Source organism: Dasypus novemcinctus, chromosome 12 (genome assembly GCF_030445035.2).
Source record: "Dasypus novemcinctus isolate mDasNov1 chromosome 12, mDasNov1.1.hap2, whole genome shotgun sequence".
Classification (NCBI taxonomy): domain Eukaryota; kingdom Metazoa; phylum Chordata; class Mammalia; order Cingulata; family Dasypodidae; genus Dasypus; species Dasypus novemcinctus.
The window spans coordinates 21,219,493-21,239,477 of NC_080684.1; positions in this window are offsets into that span (position 1 = coordinate 21,219,493).

Genomic DNA, 19,985 nt, shown 5'->3' on the forward strand with positions numbered 1-19,985 from the left:
CCCCGCCCCTGAGACCTGAGCAGGCCACGCAGTTATTTTAAAAAGAGGAAGCATCGTAGAAGGCAGAAACTTCTGATCCGGGTAGCTCAGCTGCCTGTTTTCAGGTTGCCGCAGATGGTCAGTGAGTTGGCTTTTCCCTTCGTTCCTTCGAAGGCAGTGCAGTCTGTATTTACCTGACAATGTGGAGGACGCGAGGCTAGGAAACATAACCGATTTTATTTGGTTTACCCTAACGACTTTTTAAGCTAAAGGTGCCAAAAATTGGAAGCAAATAGTACAATTTCAGTGATTAAGAAGGGTCCTATGGATTGAGCGTTCAAGCTGTTAGAAGGGCAGAGCAGGCCGCAGTTCAGCCCTCAGCCACCAACTTACCCCAACAGCCCAGCAGCCTTCAAAAAGGGAGATTTAAAGACACGGGTCAGCTCTAGTAGCTGAATTGAGGAGGTGAGGACAAACACTGGCATAGGGAGGAAATTGTCGGGCAACGAAAAATATGAGGAAGTAGGAATTCCTTGTGCTATTTAATTTTGTGAATAAGACTGCTTCATGTTACCTCAAGATAATCAATTGATTAGAACTTCGAGAACAAATAGACTAGTTTTTTGTCTATTTTTAAAAACTATTCCAAGACCATAAACTATAATATTAACCCTTGGGAATGCATAAGGTGGTTAGGGTTGAGGTGTGGTTTTAAAATGGTCCTAATGCAAACCTATTGCTGTTATTAGATGAACTATTCAAAGTATCCTCCCAATGATGGTGTATCAAAGACAAAAAGATTAAAAGAAGACAGTAAAAAGGCATAGTTCACACTCATTTATCGCCTTACGCAGATTTGATAAAGTCTTCACCTTTCATTTCAGACCAATAGACGTGTGTATATTTCGTAAGGGTATATTTGCCTGCCAGGCTCATATTCACCTGTATGAGCCTGGCAAGCAAACAAGGAAGATCTCATTTATTTTTTATAAATATGTTTCATAGCCATATTAAAAGGTTTTTGGCTCAGAATCCAAATTTGCACACATTTTCCAAACTGGGTTAGAGAGGACGGGAGTATATTTGATTATTGTTCTCATGTATTCCTTCTTCCCTCCCTCCTTCCCTTCCTTATTTTTCTCACTTATTTTTAAAAAGAGACAAAATAATTAGTTTGCCTTCACTGGAAGAGTGACTGTTAGGGATCCACCCTGCTGAACTCCATTTTACAGTCTGCTCTGGATGAAAGCCGTTTGAAAGCAGGCACCTCCCTCCTAGGTCTGCAGAATATCAGAGCTTTTACTGCAGAGATTTCCTCCTGTGAGCCTGTGAATCTCCCCAGATACCTTCCTAAAATCATTAGCTTTGCTAGCCTTGTTATCTGTGTATTCCCATGTTGTGAATAAGGAAGTCTTTTAGATTTTTTTAGGTTCCTAATGATATCTCAGGCTTCACAGAATGATAAAGCCAAAATGGACCTTTAAATATAATCTAGTCTGGTTTCTTTTGTTTTTTGCATAAAAACATTGAACAGTTCTAAATTAATTTATTTTGCTATCTCTTTAGTACCTGAAAGAAAAGGCTGACATTTATTCTTTTTTACCCATACTAAACCTGTATATTTGTTTATATTGTATATGCATCTATACACTTTGTCTCTATTTAACAACCACATAGTATTTATCTGTGACTGGAATATAAACATGATATTATCCACTGTCTTATGGTTTATTTTTATTTTTAAAATTTTTTAACCTTTTTTTTTTTAAAAGACGGTTCCAGGGATAAACCGTGGACCCGGTATATGAGACACTGTGCTCAAGCACATGTGCTATACCTGCTCTAGTGTCTTACCATTTTATTGATTGTTTTGTTGGCCTCTTTTAGAGCAGCTGTAACTATTTACATTCAGTCTTTCATGTAGTGGGAAACTGTTGCAATTTGAGGCACTTCCATTTTTGCTATATCATATCATGGCCATTTGCTACTGTTCTAAGTAGTCAGTAACTATTTTTTGAGTGTTCCATGTTGTGGTTTAGACACAAACATTCACAAAATATTTTGTTCATTTAAGTAGCTCTACAGGGAAATATAAAAAGAACAAATAGCAACAACTTAACTAGCATCGACTATTTACAAACATTTGGACTTTCATTCTTATTTCCATTGTTATCAATTTTTAAAAAATTATTTTATTTCTCCTCCTTGTTTGCACTTGCTATGTCTGTTGTCTTTGTTTCTGCAGGAGGCACTAGGAACTGAACCTGGGACCTTGGATGTGGGAGGGAGGTGCCTAATTCTCTTGGGCCACCTCTGTTCCTGCTTAGCTGTGTCTCTCATTATGCTTTTCCTCCTGTCTCTGTGCTTGTCTTCTTTTAGGAGGCACCAGGAACTTCTGCTCCCTGCTTTCTAGTGTCTCTCATAATGTTTTACTTCTTGTGTCTCTTGTTGCATCATCTTTTAAAAAAAATTTTAAATTTTTGTTTGTCTTTTTTTTAAGATACATAGACCACAAAAAATGTTATCCTGTTGTATCAGCTTGCTGGGCCTGCCTGTCACACCAGCTTGCTGTCATCTTTAGGAGGCACTGGAACTGAACCACAGACCTCCCATGTGGTAGGCGGGTGCTCAATCAGCTGAGCCACATCCACTTCCCATGTTATCAGTTTATATATGCCATTTTGTGTTCTGCTTTTTACATAGACAGATGGTGTAGGGAAAGAAGATGGACTTTGATTTCAGATATGACAATTCAATTCTGACTTTGTTAGTTAATAGTGATGTGACTTTATACCCTTAATTAACTTTTTTGAGCTTCATTTATGAATGGGAATCAATATTAGCCTGAAATAATTTTTCTTATACTGTCATATTCAACCCCATTAGTAAATTCTGTCAGCTTTATCCTTGAAATACGGCCACCACTCTTATCACATCATCCTATTATTTCACGGTTTCTTTAGAATCTGAAATTATCTTGTTTATGCATTTATTTATTTAAGTTTCTCCATTAACTAGAGTGCAAGCTTCATGTCTGCTTTTGCCTTTCCATAAACCACCTTCTCCCATTCTTTCTTACCAGGTAGAACCCTATTATTATTATTATTATTATTATTATTATTATTATTTTAGGACATTCATGTGCTCAGTCCCCAGGGTATGAATCAAGCAATCCTGTTACCTTTGCCAAATACTTGCTTTCTCAGTTCCCTTTGTAATTATACCCATTTCTGGCCAAAGGGAAATGAAGGGAAGTCCTCTGGGGACTTTGTCAGAAAGATTTTCCTCTCACATAAAAGGAGAGTACTCCCCTGAGGCAAGCCTTTTTTTCCCAGATTTATTTATTTATCTGCCCTCCCCCTCCAATTGTTTGCACTTTCTGTATCTGTTCATTGTCTGCTGTCTGTGTCTGCTTGTCTTTTTAGGAGAGGCACTGGGAACCAAACCCAGGACAACTCCCATGTGGGAGGGAGACACCCAATTGCTTGAGCCACCTCTGTTCCTTGCTTATTATGTTTCTCATTGTATTTCCTCATTGTGTCTCCCTGTTGTGTCAGCTCGCTGTCTTGTTCTACTTCTTTAGGAGGCACGGAGTACCGAACCTGGGACCTCCCATGTGGTAAGTAGGTGCCCAACTGCTTGAGCCACATCCGCTTCCCAGGAAAGCCCTTTTGTTTCACTCTTCCTCCATGCTTTCTGCCTTTCTAAGTGTCCTATGAGGATGTGATGCCTGGAGCCAACTTAAAATCTTGAAGGACATTGAAAGAAAATCAGAGAGATGTCCAACAGAGTGCCCTCACATAGTGGAACTGCTGACCCAAACTTTTTTTTTTTTAAAGATTTATTTATTTATTTCTCCCCCCCGCTCCCCCCCTCCCGGTTGTGTGTTCTCTGTGTCTATTTGCTGTGTCTTGTGTCTTTGTCTGCTTCTGTTGTCAGCGGCACGGGAATCTGTGTCTCTTTTTGTTGCATCAGCTCTCCGTGTGTGCGGCGCCATTCCTGGGCAGGCTGCACTTTGTTTCACGCTGGGCGGCTCTCCTTACGGGGTACACTCCTTGCGCGTGGGGTTCCCCTACGCGGGGGACACCCCTGCGTGGCATGGCACTCCTTGCGTGCATCAGCACTGCGCGTGGACCAGCTCCACACGGGTCAAGGAGGCCCGGGGTTTGAATTGCAGACCTCCCATGTGGTAGACAGACGCTCTAACCACTGGGCCAAGTCCGTTTCCCGGCTCAACATTAAAATCACCTAACTCCAGACTTGTTAAGGACAGAGTAAATGACCTTATAATTTAGACAACTGTAAGTAGGCTGTGTTCCAAGTCCTAGAACAGTGGAACTGCTGACCCAACCTTAAAATCACCTAACTCCAGACTTACTGATTTTTGTTTTTGTTTTTTAATTTTTTTAAATGTTACATTAAAAAAATGAGCCCCCCCCACCGTAAGCAATGGGTGCCTGGGTTCTCCAGCTGGCTGATCGGTGCAGGATGCAGCCTTAACTTGCTGTACCTACTTGCCAATGAACTTTGGAACTGGGGACAGAGCCCTGCTTGGGGACTTCGGGCGTCCGCTGTCTTGTTTTGTGTGTTTGTGATTGCACAGGCACCTTCTATTTGTGGCAAGGGATAACATGTTTTTCATTTGGGTTGTGATTTAAAGGGCTTTTAAAAAAATAAGTGTATTTCTATAGAGAGCAGTCATATTCTGAAGTTGTCCTTGCATCATCTGTAGCAAATGTGTCGCAGCAATGTAAGCTATTGGTGCTCCACGATGTATGAGAATCCTATATGGTATGTGTTATTGTTTTAACTCACAACTTAAAAAAAAAAACGAAGTCCCCATATATCCCCCACCCCCCTCACCCCACTCCTCCCATAACAACAACCTCCTCCATCATCATGGGACATTCATTGCGCTTGGTGAATACATCTCTGAGCACTGCTGCACCACATGGTCAATGGTCCACATTATAGTTTACACTCTCCCCCAGTCCACCCAGTGGGCCATGGGAGGACATACAATGTCCAGTAACCGTCCCTGCAGTACCACCCAGGACAACTCCAAGTCCTGAAAATGCCCCCGTATCACATCTCTTCTTCCCATTCCCTACCCTCAAAAGCTACCATGGCCACTTTCTCCACATCAGTGCTACATTTACTTCCATTACTAATCACAATAGTTCCAAAATAGAATATCAGTAAAATCACCTAATTCCAGACTTATTGTTAAGGAACTAGTAAATTACCTTATAATTTAAACAACTGTAAGTAGGCTGTGTTCACAGTCCTAGAACAGTGCCTGGGACATAGTAGATATTCAACACATAATATATTGTTGAATGTTGAACTTGGTGACTGAGTACAGAGTATGAGGAATTTGAGGAATGGAGGTTAATTTCCAAGTTTCTAGTTTAAGTAACTGGGTGAAATATGGTGTTTTTCACTGAGACCAGAATATTAAAGGAAGAAGTGGTTGGGGAGGGACGAAAGGAAGCAAGAGAAGTTAATAGTTCAGCTTTTTACATTTTGAGATTTAAGTGTCTGTAGTACCTATTCCCAGAGATGTCCATTAAGCAGTTGTATAACAGATATGGAGAGAGGAGAGAGACTCAGATTTGGAAATCTTCAACATAAAGATGTTGATTGAAACCATGCTGATAGAAAAGACTACTCAGGGGAAATATGTAGTTCTAAGAGAGTGGTAGACTTAATAGAGAACCCTGAGGTAGAAAATCTGGCCTTAGTGGAGAATCCTGAAGAATATTCACATTTAAAGTAGAGAAAAGGAATCTCTAAAAGGAGTCTGAGAAAAATGATTAGAGAGGGAGAACTGGGGATGACATAATCCAAGGAAAGAGTGTTTCAAGAAGGAGAAGTGGTACAGTATCAAGTGTTAGAATAAGACTGCAAAGCATCCATTGTATATAGAAAACAATATGGCTTCTATTTTATTAATTTGTTGGACACATATTTATTGAGGGCCTTCATGACAGGTACTTTTTTAAGTGTGGGGTAGGAATAACAGTGAGCAAAATAAGTTCTTGCCCTTATGGTGTTTATGTTCTAATAAAGAATAAAGAAAGTGAACATAAACCAAAGAGATATGAAATGCAATGTTAGATAGTGGTGATAGGTGCTATGAAAAAAAAAGTATGGAAGAGAGATGAGAGTTACAACAGAGTGCTAGTTTAGATAGGGTGACCTGGGAAAGCCTCTCTAAGGAGGCAGTTTTTTGAGCAAAGACTTGAATAAAGTGTTAGAGTGGGCATTTCAAACAGAGGGAACATGAAGTGCAAACGCTATAAGGTTGGTTAAATAAGCATGCCTTTTTTTTTTAAAGATTTTAAAAATTTTATTTATATATTTCTCCGTATACCCTTGTTTTCCCTTTGCTGAATATTTTCATCTTCCTTGTTTCTTTAGGAGGCACTGGGAGCCAAACCTGGGGCCTCCGATGTGGGAGAGAGGTGTCTGATCACTTGAGCCACCTCCGCTCCCTGAGCATGTCTTTTTAAAAGAATATCTGGTGATGTTTGCACAACTGTAAATATACTAAAAACAACTGAATTGTTAAAAAAAAAAATCAAGCCGTGAGACCAGTGCAGAGTAAGTGAAGGGGAGAGTATTACATGAAATGAGATCAAAGAGGTAGCCAGAGGCTAGATCATGTAAGGGTCTTAATGGCCATGGAAAGACTTTGTGCTTTATTCCAAAAATGATGGGAAGCCGTTAGATAGTTTTGAGCAAAGGTGTGACATATTCTATCTTACATTTTAGAAGAATTGCTGTGGCTACTGTGTGAATAAACTATAGGAGATAAAGAGTAGAAGCAGCAGAATTGCCAGTTATTGTTGATGGTTTTCCAGACATTGAAGCTTTTGGTTATAAATATAAAATGAGTTAGACTGGTTATTTTGCTTTGCTTTAATCAGGTTTACCTTTTCTGTTTAAGCTATGAAACAGTTGGAGAGTTAGATTTGATCAGAGTTGGGGTTTGCTAAAACTACTCGGTTGCCTTTTGTGAAACAGAAAACAAGATAGTCTAGCAGACTCACTGAGAAGATAACAATATCTGGATGGATTTTTTAAAAAAGACTTATTTATTTCTTTATTTATTCCTGCCCTCCCCATCCCCTTGCCCTGCTGTTTTTGCTGTCTTTATCCATTTGCTGTGTGATTTTCTGTATCTATTTCTCTTTTTGGTCTTCTCTTCTTATTTTTTCTTCCCTAGGATTTACTAGGATATGATCCTGAGGACCTCTCATGTGGACAGATGTACTCTGTTAGCTGCTCCACCTCAGTTCTTGGTTTCTGCTGTGCATCATCTTAACTCTCCCCTTCACCTCTATTTTGTTGTGTCATCATCTTGCTGTGTGACTCACTTGCTCACGCGGGCACTGGCTTGCTGTGTGGACACTCAGCTTGCTATGTGGACACTGGCTTGCCATGGGGGCACTGGCTCACCGATGCAGGGACTGGCACACCATATAGGCACTGGCTTACCACACAGGCATGCTGTAGCAGTTTGATATGGTTATAAATTAAAAAAATAGATATTGGATTGTGTTTGTAATCTGTTCTGTACCTGAGCATGATTAAGTTATGATTAGGGCTTTGATTGGGCCATGTCATTAGGGCATTGAGTCTGTACCCCTTGGTGGGTGGGGACTCACAGATAAAAGGCATGGCATAGGACAGAGTTGGAGGCATTTTGATGTTGGAGTTTAATGCTGAAGCCTTAAGCTGGAGTCCTGGGAAGTAAGCTCACAGAGGAAAGAGAAGCAAGAGGAAGAGAGGAACCTGAGCCCAGGAAGAAGCAAGCCCTGGGAAGAGAGGAACCCTGAACCTAGAGAGGAGCAAGACCCTAGAAGAAAGGAACCCAGGAAGCCTGAACCCTCACAGACATCAGCAGCCATCTTGCTCCAACACGGGAAAATAGACTTTGGTGAGGGAAGTAACTTATGCCTTATGGCCTGGTATCTGTAAGCTCCTTCCCCAAATAAATATATAAAAACCAACCAGTTTCTGGTATTTTGCATTAGCACCCCTTTGGCTGACTAATAGAGAATTTGGTACTGAGGAGTGGGGAAGTGCTTTTGCAATTACCAAATACTGGAACAGTTTCATAAATGGTTAAAGGGTATTTTTTGGAGGAATTGTGAAATGCTTGATGGAAAAGGCGTAGATTGCTTTGAAGAGACTTTTGATAACAATATGGATGCTAACAAGACTTTTTATGATGCCTTAAAAGTAAATGATGAAACTGTTATTGGAAACTGGAGGAAAAGCGATCCATATTTTGAAGTTGCAGAGAACTTAGCAAGATTAACTCCTGGTGTTGCATGGAAAGTAGAATTTGAAAATGACGAGCCTGGGCATTTAACTGAAGAACTTTCCAAGTAAACTTGGGGAATGCGGCTTGGCTTCTGTTTACAGCTTGTAGCAAAATGCTAGAAGAGAGAAATAAGCTGAGGACTGAACTGTTGAACACAAAGAAAACAAACTAATTCTGGAAAGCCCAAGCCTCTGGCAATCAAGCTCCCAGATGAAAGTGCCCCACTGGAGGACTTAACTAAACTTGGCACTTGTAAATCAGGATTGAAGATGCAGTTATCTCGGAAAGACTTCTGAAGTCTTACTGTCTGATGGCTTGGACCTCTGCTTCTTGCATGCTAAACCAACAAGGTTTTTGAGAGAGCTGTATGAACAAAACCACTGCCAGCTTGGACTAAAAGGGACATGGAAAGGAGAGATTGAAGGAGAAACAACTTTAAGAGGAAAACCATAGAAGTTGAGATCTGGAATTAAGACGTCACCTTTGGCCAAGAAGGGAACCCCAACCAAAGGTTTAGTCAACCAAAGGCGTGCTGATGCAAAATACCAGAAATTGGTTGGTTTTTATAAAGGGTATTTATTTGGGGTAGAATCTTACAGATACCAGGCCATAAGGCATAAGTTACTTCCCTCACCAAAGTCTATTTTCCCATGTTGGAGCAAGATGGCTGCCGTCATCTGTGAGAGTTCAGGCTTCCTGGGTTCCTCTCTTCCTGGAGCTTGCGTCTTTCCAGGCTTGGAGTTCTTCTCTTCCCCAGGCTCCAGCTTAAGGCTTTAGCATCAAACTCTAACATCAAAACTCGAACACCAAAAAACCCTTAACTCTGTCCTTTGCCATGCCTTTTATCTTGAGTCCCCACCCACCAAAGGGTAGGGACTCAACACCCTACTGGCACAAGAGGTTTACATAATTACTTAATCAACTAAAACTTTGAATCCTATATAATCTAATATGCCCAGAAGGAAAGATCAGTTTACAAACATAATACAATATTTCTTTTTGGAATTCATCAATAATATCAAACTGCTACACCCACCCATGTGTACAGAAATGGTGAGTTTGCACCAGCAGTTGAAGAGGGCGGATGTTCCTACCCAATGTTTATGGAGAGTTTTGCTGCCTCAAGGTACAAAGAGGGTAAAGCACATTCCTCAAAGATTAGGGAGGTTGACATCAATGCCCCATAGGTCTGAAGGGGGTGGACCTGTCCCCTGTGGATTAGGGAAGGTCAGGTCATTAAGTCATTGCTCTGAGAGGGTTGAGCCTGTATGCCAAAGGTTAGGCAAGGCAAGGTGGTCAACTTATTGCTCTGAGAGGGTTGAGCCTGTGTGCCAAAGGTTAGGGGGAATATTGTCTTCATGTCACAGTACTTGGGGGTTAAGATTCTAACCCAAAGATTGGATAAGGTGTGGTGATCACCCAAACACTCTTCGAGGTTGAGATCCGGAGCTTGGTTCACACGCATGTGCTTGATGAGGGTTGAACCAAGAAAATGGCCATTGGGCAAGCCTGTGGAAAGGGTGAGTTCACATAAGGCACCAAGGAGAAGAAACCATCATCTTAAGTATGACTCTCAGACTTTGAAATCAAATGGAGGATGCCCTGCAGGTTACTGAACTGTAGAGGACCCCTTGACTCATGTTTCCTTCCCAATCTCTCCTTATTGTAATGGAAATGTTTATCCTTTGTCTGTCCATTTGTGTATTGGAATCAGAAATTGTTTTGTAAGTTTCAGAGGTCTATCGCAGACAGGACTTTGCCCTTGTATTTCTTTAACTAATACTTGATTTAACTTGATTGTGATATGATTTAGTACTTTCATTGTTACTGATTTAAGGTTTTTTTGAACTTTGTAATGTCTTTTTGGAATTCAGAGGGTGGAGTATAGCAGTTTGATATGGTTATGAATTCCAAAAAAAGATATTGGATTATGGTTTTTTAAAAAAGATTTATTTATTTATTTATTTCTCTCCCCTTCCCCCCACACCCGTTGTCTGCTCTCTGTGTCCATTTGCTATATGTTCTTCTGTGTCCACTTGCATTCTTGTCAGGTGGCACTGGGAATCTGTGTCTCTTTCTGTTGCATCATCTTGCTGTGTCAGCTCTCCATGTATGCCACACCACTTCTGGGCAGGCTGCAATTTTTTTGCACGGGGCGGCTCTCCTTGTGGGATGCACTCCTTGTGTGTGGGGTTCCCCTAGGCAGGGGACACCCCTGCAAGGCACGGCACTCCTTGTGCATGGCAGCACTGCACATGGGCCAGCTCATCACAGGGGTCAGGAGGCCCTGGGTACCGAATTCTGTACCTCTCATATGTAGGCGGATGCTCTATTAGTTGAGCCACATTCACTTCTCTGGATCATGTTTGTGATCTGGTCTGTACCTGGGTGTGATTAAGTTATGATTAGGGCTTTGATTGGGCCATGTCATTAGGGCATTGAGTTCCCACCCCTTGGTGGGTGGGCACTCAAAGATAAAAGGTATAGCAAAGGACAGAATTGAGGGTTTTTGATGTTGGAGTTTTGATGTTGGAGTTTGATGCTGAAGCCTTAAGCTGGTGTCCTGGAAAGTAAGCTCACAGAGGAAGGAGAAGCAAGAGGAAGAGAGGAACCCTGAGCTCAGGAAGAAGCAAGCCCTGGGAAGAGAGGAACCCTGAACCTTGAAAGAAGTAAGACCCTAGAAGAAAGGAACCCAGGAAGCCTGAACCCTTGCAGACATCAGCAGCCATCTTGCTCCAACGCATGGAAATAAACTTTGGTGAGGGAAGTAACTTATGCCTTATGGCCTGGTATCTGTACACTCCTACCCCAAATAAATGCCCTTTATAAAAACCAACCAATTTCTGTTATTTTGCACTAAAACCCCTTTGGCTGACTAATATGGTCACTTTATGAAGATTTATGATAATCTTTTTTATTAAAGAGTGGGAATTTATGGAAAACCTCTTTGAGGGCAGAGTATCTGCATAAATTATTTGAAATTCTTCTACAAGGGAAATTTATTTATTCATTTGTTTATGTCAGTAGGGAGTCATGGATATTATTTATTTTATATTTTGCATTATAAATCAATACTAGTTTATATATTTTTTGCTCAAACTTTTCTGCTTTGCCCACTGGGAGCTCTTTCAGTTGACTCCTGTATTCCTTTGACATATACCTATGAATGTAGTGTTTTGTTTTCTTTGAGCAGTTTCTTATTTTCTGGCACTACAAGATGTTCCAGGCTTATCTTGTAAATTTCCTACTGTACCTAGACTTAGAATCTCTATCTCCAGGGAGTTCTGGTGACTTCTATTGGATAATGGTATTAAAAACCAAGATCTGGGCAATAAATGTACTCATTTACCAGTGTATCATAGCTTCTAGGCCATCTCAGCTGACAGAGTAAAGAATTTATTGTATGTGTATATACTAATCCATGTATAAACATATTAATAGTTATAAATATTTCTATATGTAACTATTTATATCTAAGTTAAGTTAAACATGAGTTTGTTCTGATGTCTCCAACTCTAATTCATTACCATATGGATCATTCTTGCTTCCTCCTTTCTTATCAGTTTATTCTTAAACACTGAGAAACCTGACTCCCACTATTGTTGCTGCCTTTCTCTGCCCCTCCTCCCCTTTCAGCCCCCGCCGCCCTTCCCGCCAGTCCCGCCCATATTACCAACCTACAGTCTGCCCTCTTCCCCAGTAACTGCTTACCTCAGGTCTATCCATCAGCTTCAGCCTGTCCACAGCCGCCCCTTAGCCAACCCTCCCTTCATCACGCCCCTCCCTCTACCCACCCCTATATAACCAAGTGTACTTCCGCAATAAAGCAGACCTGTTCTTGTGCTCAAGCGGTCTCCGTGGTTCTTTCCTAACCGCGCGTTCCCCACACCTGGAGAGCCGGTGCTCCGCCCGGAGCACCCCCCGCCGGCGGTTCGACTGGAGCAGCCCCCCGACTCCTGGGCCTGAGCGAGGTTGGAATCCCCCCGCTCTGCCACAACTGGCGCCCAACGTGGGGCTCCTCCCCCGGCCCCTCTCTGCTGCTGCTGCTGCTGTAATCGGCGATCATCCTCCTCTCCAGGTAGGGACCCCTCGCCGTCGTCCCGCTCCTATCTCGTCATGGGCGCCTCTTTGTCATTGCGTCAGGCGCCTCAAGTCAGGGCCCTCGCTGCCCTGCTTGATGCCAATGGAGTCCGCGTCTCCCTGCGGCAGCTCCTAAAGTACTGGGATCTCTTGCTCCCTTTTAATCCGTGGCTCGCCACCTGCCAACTCTGGAGTCCAGATACGTACTCGCGTCTCATAGATCGAGTCACCTCCGCCATGGAGCACGAGAAACGCACCTTCCCAGCAGGCCTCTTACCCGTTCTCGTTGCCATTCGCGCCTGTCTCCTTGGCGCTCCGACCGAAGCCGTTTATGAAGCTTCTCCCAAACGGCCTCTAGACTGTGATCCCGATGACCCGGCCGACACTGACTCTCTGTCTAACCAACTTGCTGCTGCTCTCGAGCGCGAACCTCCCCGCCTGAGCTCCCCGCAGCAGACAGAAACCACTCCTACCGCTCCCCAAGATGGCGGACTTCTGCCTTCTTCCCCCACTTCTGCCAAAGATGGCGCGCATCTGGATTCTTCTTCGCCGGTGTCCTCCTCCCACCTCTACCCGCCTCTTCCTGCCCAGTCAGCATCCGGTTTGGGCCCGGAAACTGCATGGTCGCCATCTTCCGCTAAACCGGAAGCGCCCCTCGCGCCATCTTGTCCGCTGCCGGATGTCGCAGCTCCGCCATCTTTGCCGGCACCCGGAAGGGTCCCGCCGCCATCTTGTTGTCGCCCGGAAGCCGCTAAGCTGCCATTTTCTCACCCGTGTTCCGCTTATCCCTTGCCGCCGCCGTACGGCAATAGTCCTTCACCTGCCTTGGCTGCTCCATCAGTCCCCGGTGCCACATCTTCTCAAACCCCTCAGCTGTATCCACTGAATCCGCAGCCCATGCCGCAGCGACCCCAAACTTGGTTACCCTTTACAGCGGAAGAGGTCAGAACCCTCCACAAAGCTGTGAAGGAAGACGGGATTGGCAGCCCCTATGCGCAGCAACTCCTTGAGGAGTTGGGGACCCAACTCGTTCTCCCATATGACTGGATTGCACTGGCCCGTGCCATCCTGACGCCGGGTCAATTTATTGAATGGCGCGCCCATTACCAAGCGGCTGTTGACCGGCAAATCGTGGAGAATGCCCAAGCTGGCATCCTCGATCCCTCCGATGCATATACGGGGACCAACAATTATGCAGACCCTCGTTCTTATCTCCAAATTGACCCAGGGTTTTGGCACTGGGTAAAAGTCCTCGTCCAGCGGTCTTTCTCTCTAGTCTCCACCAAGCAGCCCACCAAACTCGTGCAACTGCTTCAAGACTCTAATGAGACTTTCCCAGCATTTGTCGCCCGTGTCCTTGAAGCTTGTCAGCGAAAAATTTCTCGCGAGGATGCCCAGTTTGTGCTGGCCAAAGAACTTATCATAGACGGGTGCCTTGCGCCGTTCCGGGCCATAGTCCTTCCCATACGCGACAAAGCTCTGCACGAATGGGTCCTTGCTTGCCGTGACGTCGACCCACAAGTCAAAACACTCACCGCTGCCTTTGCCTCTGCCATGGCTGTTTCATCCGGCCCCACTTCTGTCTGCTTTCGGTGCGGCCAGCCCGGCCACTTCGTCCGCGAGTGCTCCCAGCCAGGCCCAGCGCCTCGCTCAGACGCGCCGTTGCGACGGCCAAGGGGCCCTCCTACACCATGTCCGCGTTGTGGGAAAGGATATCACTGGGCCCGCGACTGCCGTGCCGCCCAAGGTTCCCAGCAGCCTTTAAACTCCCAGCGGGGCAGGCCTCAGCCCCACCCTCAAGAGGCCCCCAGGAGAATTCCCAAGCCATAATGTGGACAATCCCCATCACACACCGCCAAAAACCTTCACTGGAGCTCAAAATCAATGGGCAATGGCTCGATGGGCTCCTGGATTCTGGCGCTGAAGTCTCCTGTGTTCCCTTCGAAATCGCCGCGTTCAATCACTGGCCCCTAGAAACCGGCCCTCAAGTCATCGGCGCCACAGGAGCTGCTACCTCCTGGAAAACATCCCAGCCTCTGCATTGGAGCGACCGAGAAGGCCATGAAGGCCAAATTCGCCCACTCATCCTCTCGTCAGTCCAGACCATCTTATGGGGGAGAGATGTCCTCAGCCAGTTAAAGGCCCGAATCACCACAGAAGCCTTCTCAGCTGCGCTGCCCCCCCCCTTCTAGGGGCCACTGCTCCCATCTCAAGACCTGACCCTATTCCTCTGGAGTGGGACACAGAGGAGCCCATCTGGGTCGAGCAGTGGCCCTTACCAGCTCACAAATTACAAGCTCTCTCCGCCCTCGTCCAAGAGCAGCTACAGGCAGGGCACATAGAGCCATCCACTAGTCCCTACAATTCACCGGTCTTTGTCATCAGCAAAAAGAGCACTGGCAAATACCGCCTTCTCCACGACCTCCGTGAGATCAACAAACATATTAAGCCAAAGGGATCACCTCAACCAGGATGCCCGCACCCCACCGCAGTCCCCCAGCATTTTCATGCGGCAACCATTGACATCAAGGACTGCTTTTTCTCTATTCCTCTTCACCCCCGGGACTGTCCACGATTCGCGTTCACGGTTCCACGCATCAACAACCAAGGCGCAGCTCAGCGATTTCAATGGTGAGTATTGCCTCAAGGCATGCGCAACAGCCCGACTATGTGCCAACTGTATGTCAACCATGCTGTTGAGCCGCTGCACTCCAAGTTCAATCCGGAGCACACATACATCCTCCACTATATGGATGACCTCCTTTTAGCAGCGAGCTCCAGTGCGCTCCTCAATGATCTGCTCTCGGCAATAATAACAAACCTCTCCAGCCTCGGGTTTACCGTGCAGCCTGACAAAATAAACCTCCAGCCTCCTTTTCAATTCCTAGGCTTTCATTTTCATCGGTTCATCCAACTCGCAAGCCCAAAAATCTACCTTTCTGATAGGATGACGCTAACCGAGCTCCAGCAACTTTGCGGGCAAATCAGCTGGCTTCGCTCGGCGCTTCCCATCACAACAGCGCAAATGCAGCCCCTCTTCGAGCTCTTGCAGACCAAGGATAGCCCACCAACTGCAGTCACTCGCAGCATCACCATCACCCCCACTGCCCGAGAAGCCGTCCAACAGGTCAGCGCCGCTCTGCAGCAATGCCGCCTAGAGCCGTTCTCCCCTGACCTTCCAATTTTGGCTTTAGTTCTGCCGACGCTGGTCACTCCCACAGGTCTCTTGTGGCAAGATGGCCCCCTCCTCTTTCTTCATACGTCAAAAAGCAAGCTCCCAAAAATCTGCCCTTTCATAAGAGCCTGGATCGCGTTGGCCACTGACCTAGTACTTCTCTCCATACAAACGTATGGTATTCCGCCACACACCATTGTCTGGCCTTTAGATGCCAAAGAAGTTACCTCTCTCATCATGAACAATGCCCAAATGCAAAGCCTAATAGAGCTCTTTCGCGGCTCCTTTGACAACCACTATCCTCATCACCGATTGCTGCAGGGAATGTCTCAATTGGCGTTTTCCAACCCGTTCCATCCATTGCCCGCGTGGAACCCAATCCCCTCAGCCATCTCTGCCTTCACAGATGCCTCAAAAACGGCATTTGCAGCCATTATATACACTCCTGGAAATCCTGAGCCACAGCAACTGCTGTTCGCAAATGACTTCTCTGTTCAAGTAGGTGAGCTTCTAGCCGTCGCTGCAGTCCTTAACCTCCACCCAAACCAGTCTCTCAACATCTTCACTGACAGCCTATACACCCTTCAAGTGTGCCGCAGCCTCCCGCTTGCCACTTTCTTACCGAGTGACTCAAACATTGACCGAGCGCTCGCCTTCGTACAGCGACTGCTTGAGGCGAGGCAGCAGCCTTGGTTCATTGCTCATATCAGAAGCCACTCTGGCCTACCAGGACCGCTGGCTCAAGGGAATGACCTCGCTGATGCTTCTGTGTCAAGCCGCCAGGTAAACCCGGTCCTCCTCCATGAAAACCCTGCCGACGGGCTGCGGCTTGGAGACTTTGTTAATCAAGCCAAGCTCCTGCATTCCCAATTCCACTTCTCCGCGTGGTCCATCCGGAAGCTCTTCCCAGACCTTCCCATTGAAACTTGCAAACACCTTGTGCACGCGTGCCGGACTTGCGTGCCATTGTTGCCACTTGGGCCTTTGCAGCCTCAGGGTGTTAACCCCCGCGGCCTCCGCCCAAACTCAAGGTGGCAATTAGATGTCACTCATGTCAGTGCATTTGGCCGCCTCAAATATCTTCATGTGGCAATTGACACCTTTTCACATCTGTGCTATGCAGTCCCTCTTACGGGGGAAAGTGCTAAACACTGCGTCCAGGCGCTTCGCCAAGCTATTTTGTTCATGGGAATTCCATGGGATCTCAAGACAGACAACGGACCAGCATATCACAGTGCCGCCTTCGCCAGCTTCGTGCAGATGTATCACATCACGCATCATTTTGGCATTCCATACAATCCACAGGGGCAAGGAATCGTCGAGCGCACTCACCAACAGCTCAAGCTACTCATTCAAAAAGAAAGGGCCTCCTCTCCCCACAAGGCCCCCGCCGACGTCGTGACTGCCTGCCTCATTCATCACAATCTCCTAACCTTCGATGACCATGGACTCTCCCCCACCCATAAACACTGGGGACCCATGTGGCAGCCCTCGCAAGTTCCCCTCGTCCTTTGGAAAGACCCTGCCACAAATCGTTGGCAAGATCCAGCTCCCCTCCTAGCACAGGGGAGGGGCTTTGCTTGCGTCTTTCCAGATTCTGAGCCGCAGCTGCTCTGGGTTCCTGGGCGCTGCATCCGGCCTGCCACTGACCCATTAGTTCCACCGAACGATCAGTACCCTATGCCTTCGGTGAGAGAGAACATTGACAGTGAATACGGCCCAGAGGTCGCCCCGTTCACCCGGATCCAGCACCAGCCATCATCAAGGAACGCCCCTTCTTAAAACGTTTCAGACCCTTACCCCGCTCTCCTTACCCCCCTCATGCTGCCCGCTCGCCAAGTGTGGAGAGTGAGGAGTTTTCTCCACAGATGCCGCACCGTCAGATGATGCCTCTACACAGCCTCGCAGCCATTCTCTTCGTCCTGGCTTCCCTCGCTCTCCCAGCCGCTGCCAACCCGAGTCACCAGCCCTTCAATTGGACCCTCTCCCTCTGGCAACAAAAAAGGCTCCTCGCCTCGAACGTAACCACCTCCGCCCCCTCTTTCACTACTGATGTCGCCAACCTCACTGGACGCACGAACCTTCCGTTTTATGAGTGGGGGGGGACACAACCCCGCTGCCACAGGTTTCTCCACCTACTCCAGACTGCACGCCTATAGCTTCTTGTCTTCCTCTCCTTACTTCTCCCCAACTACTCCTCCCCCTCGGGCGAGGGGTACAGGGGCATCACAGGCCCGTTTCGCTGGCAAGGCTCGGCGCGCGCCAGGCGCCGGCGTGCGCCGACCCTAATGGCGGGCACATGCATCCTGGCCAGATGCTATGTCGTCCGCTCACGGCCGGCTGGTCCTCGTGGTCTCCCCCCACCCCTCGTCCTATTCCAGTACCCGTCCTTATAACCTCCTTTTCCTCCTCCTCCTCATAATCCTTGTCTTTTGTTGCTGCGCACGCCGAGTTATTCACACCCACAGTGCGCACCAAAACTTGTTGCCTCTATTTCTTTTTAAAACAAAAGGAGCAATTGTTGCCGCCTTTCTCTGCCCCTCCTCCCCTTTCAGCCCCCGCCGCCCTTCCCGCCAGTCCCGCCCATATTACCAACCTACAGTCTGCCCTCTTCCCCAGTAACTGCTTACCTCAGGTCTATCCATCAGCTTCAGCCTGTCCACAGCCGCCCCTTAGCCAACCCTCCCTTCATCACGCCCCTCCCTCTACCCACCCCTATATAACCAAGTGTACTTCCGCAATAAAGCAGACCTGTTCTTGCGCTCAAGCGGTCTCCGTGGTTCTTTCCTAACCGCGCGTCCCCCACAGCTGGAGAGCCGGTGCTCCGCCCGGAGCACCCCCCGCCGGCGGTTCGACTGGAGCAGCCCCCCGACTCCTGGGCCTGAGCGAGGTTGGAATCCCCCCCGCTCTGCCACACACTATCTTCCATTCATTTACTTAATTCCAGTTCACATGTATAGTGGATTCAGAATTAACCCCTACCCCTGTGGGAGATAACTTCATTGACAGAGTACAGTTCTTTTTTATCTTTCTTTCTAATTTATTTCTCTCCCCTTCCCCCCTGTTGTCTGCTCTCTGTGTCCATTCTCTGTGTGCTCTTCTGTGCCCACTTGCATTCTTGTCATGTGGCACCGGGAAACTGTGTTGCTTTTTTTTTGTTGCATCATCTTGCTATATTAGCTCTCTGTGTGTGCAGCACCACTCCTGGGCAGACTGCTTTTTTTCTCACAGGGCAGCTTTCCTTGTCGGGCACACTCCTTGCGCACAGGGCACCCCTATGTGGGGGACACCCCTGCATGGCACAGCACTCCTTGTGTGCATCAGCAGTGCATGTGGGCCAGCTCACCATATGGGTCAGGAGGCCCAGGGTATTGAACCCTGGATGTGCCATATGGTAGGCAGACGCTCTATCAGTTGAGCCACAATTGCTTCCCTAGAGTACAGTTCTTATGTACCTTCTTCCTATAGTCTTACAGACTCCACTCATTTCCAAAGTTACTTAATTTGGCACCTCCCTTCCTTCAGTGATTTTGTTTCATACCTTTATAATACAATTAAATTCTTTTGTGATAGTCTGCATTCCTTTCTGGGATCCCTTGACCTCCTTAATGACTTCAAAATTTTTTGTATACTCTTTGTATTATAAAGGTCTGTGGGTTTTGACATGTGCATAATTTCCTTGTATCTTCCATTGGAATATCATACAGAATAGTTTCACCATCATGAAAATTACCTGTGTTTCATCTATTTAACTTCATTCTCTGATCTCTTTACTATCTCTAAAGTTTGCCTTTACCAGAATGTCATATAAGTGGAATAATGTAGCATGGAGCCATTTTTGACTGGCTTTTCACTTAACAATTTTGCATTTAAGGTTTGTCCTTGTCTTTTCATGACTTGATAACACATTTCTTTTTTATAGCTGAATAATATTCCATTGTGTGGGTATATCACAGTTTATTGATCCATTATGTTTTGAAGGACATCTTGGTTGCTGCCAATTTTTGTTAGTTACACAGTACACCCATATAATAATTCATATGCAAGTTTTTGTGTGGAATCTGTTGGTTTAATAATTTCAGTCAAAAATATTTGATTCTTGCTCTAATCTGCGTGGTTATATTAGTTAGGGTTCTCCAGAGAAACAGAACCAACATGTATACACATATATGTAAATATTTTGGGATTTTTTTATAGTAATTTGCTCACACATCTATGGAGATTGGCAAGTCCAGATTTCATAGGACAGTCTGAAAGTTGGGAACTCCAATGAAGATTTCAATTAATTCTCCAGGAGAAGCTGGCTGGCTGAAGTAGAGATAGAAATTCTTTCTGACTGCTGAAATCATCTCTTCCTTTAATGCCTTCAACTGATTAGATACTTCTTTCATTGCTGATTTTAGGTGTAATCAACCT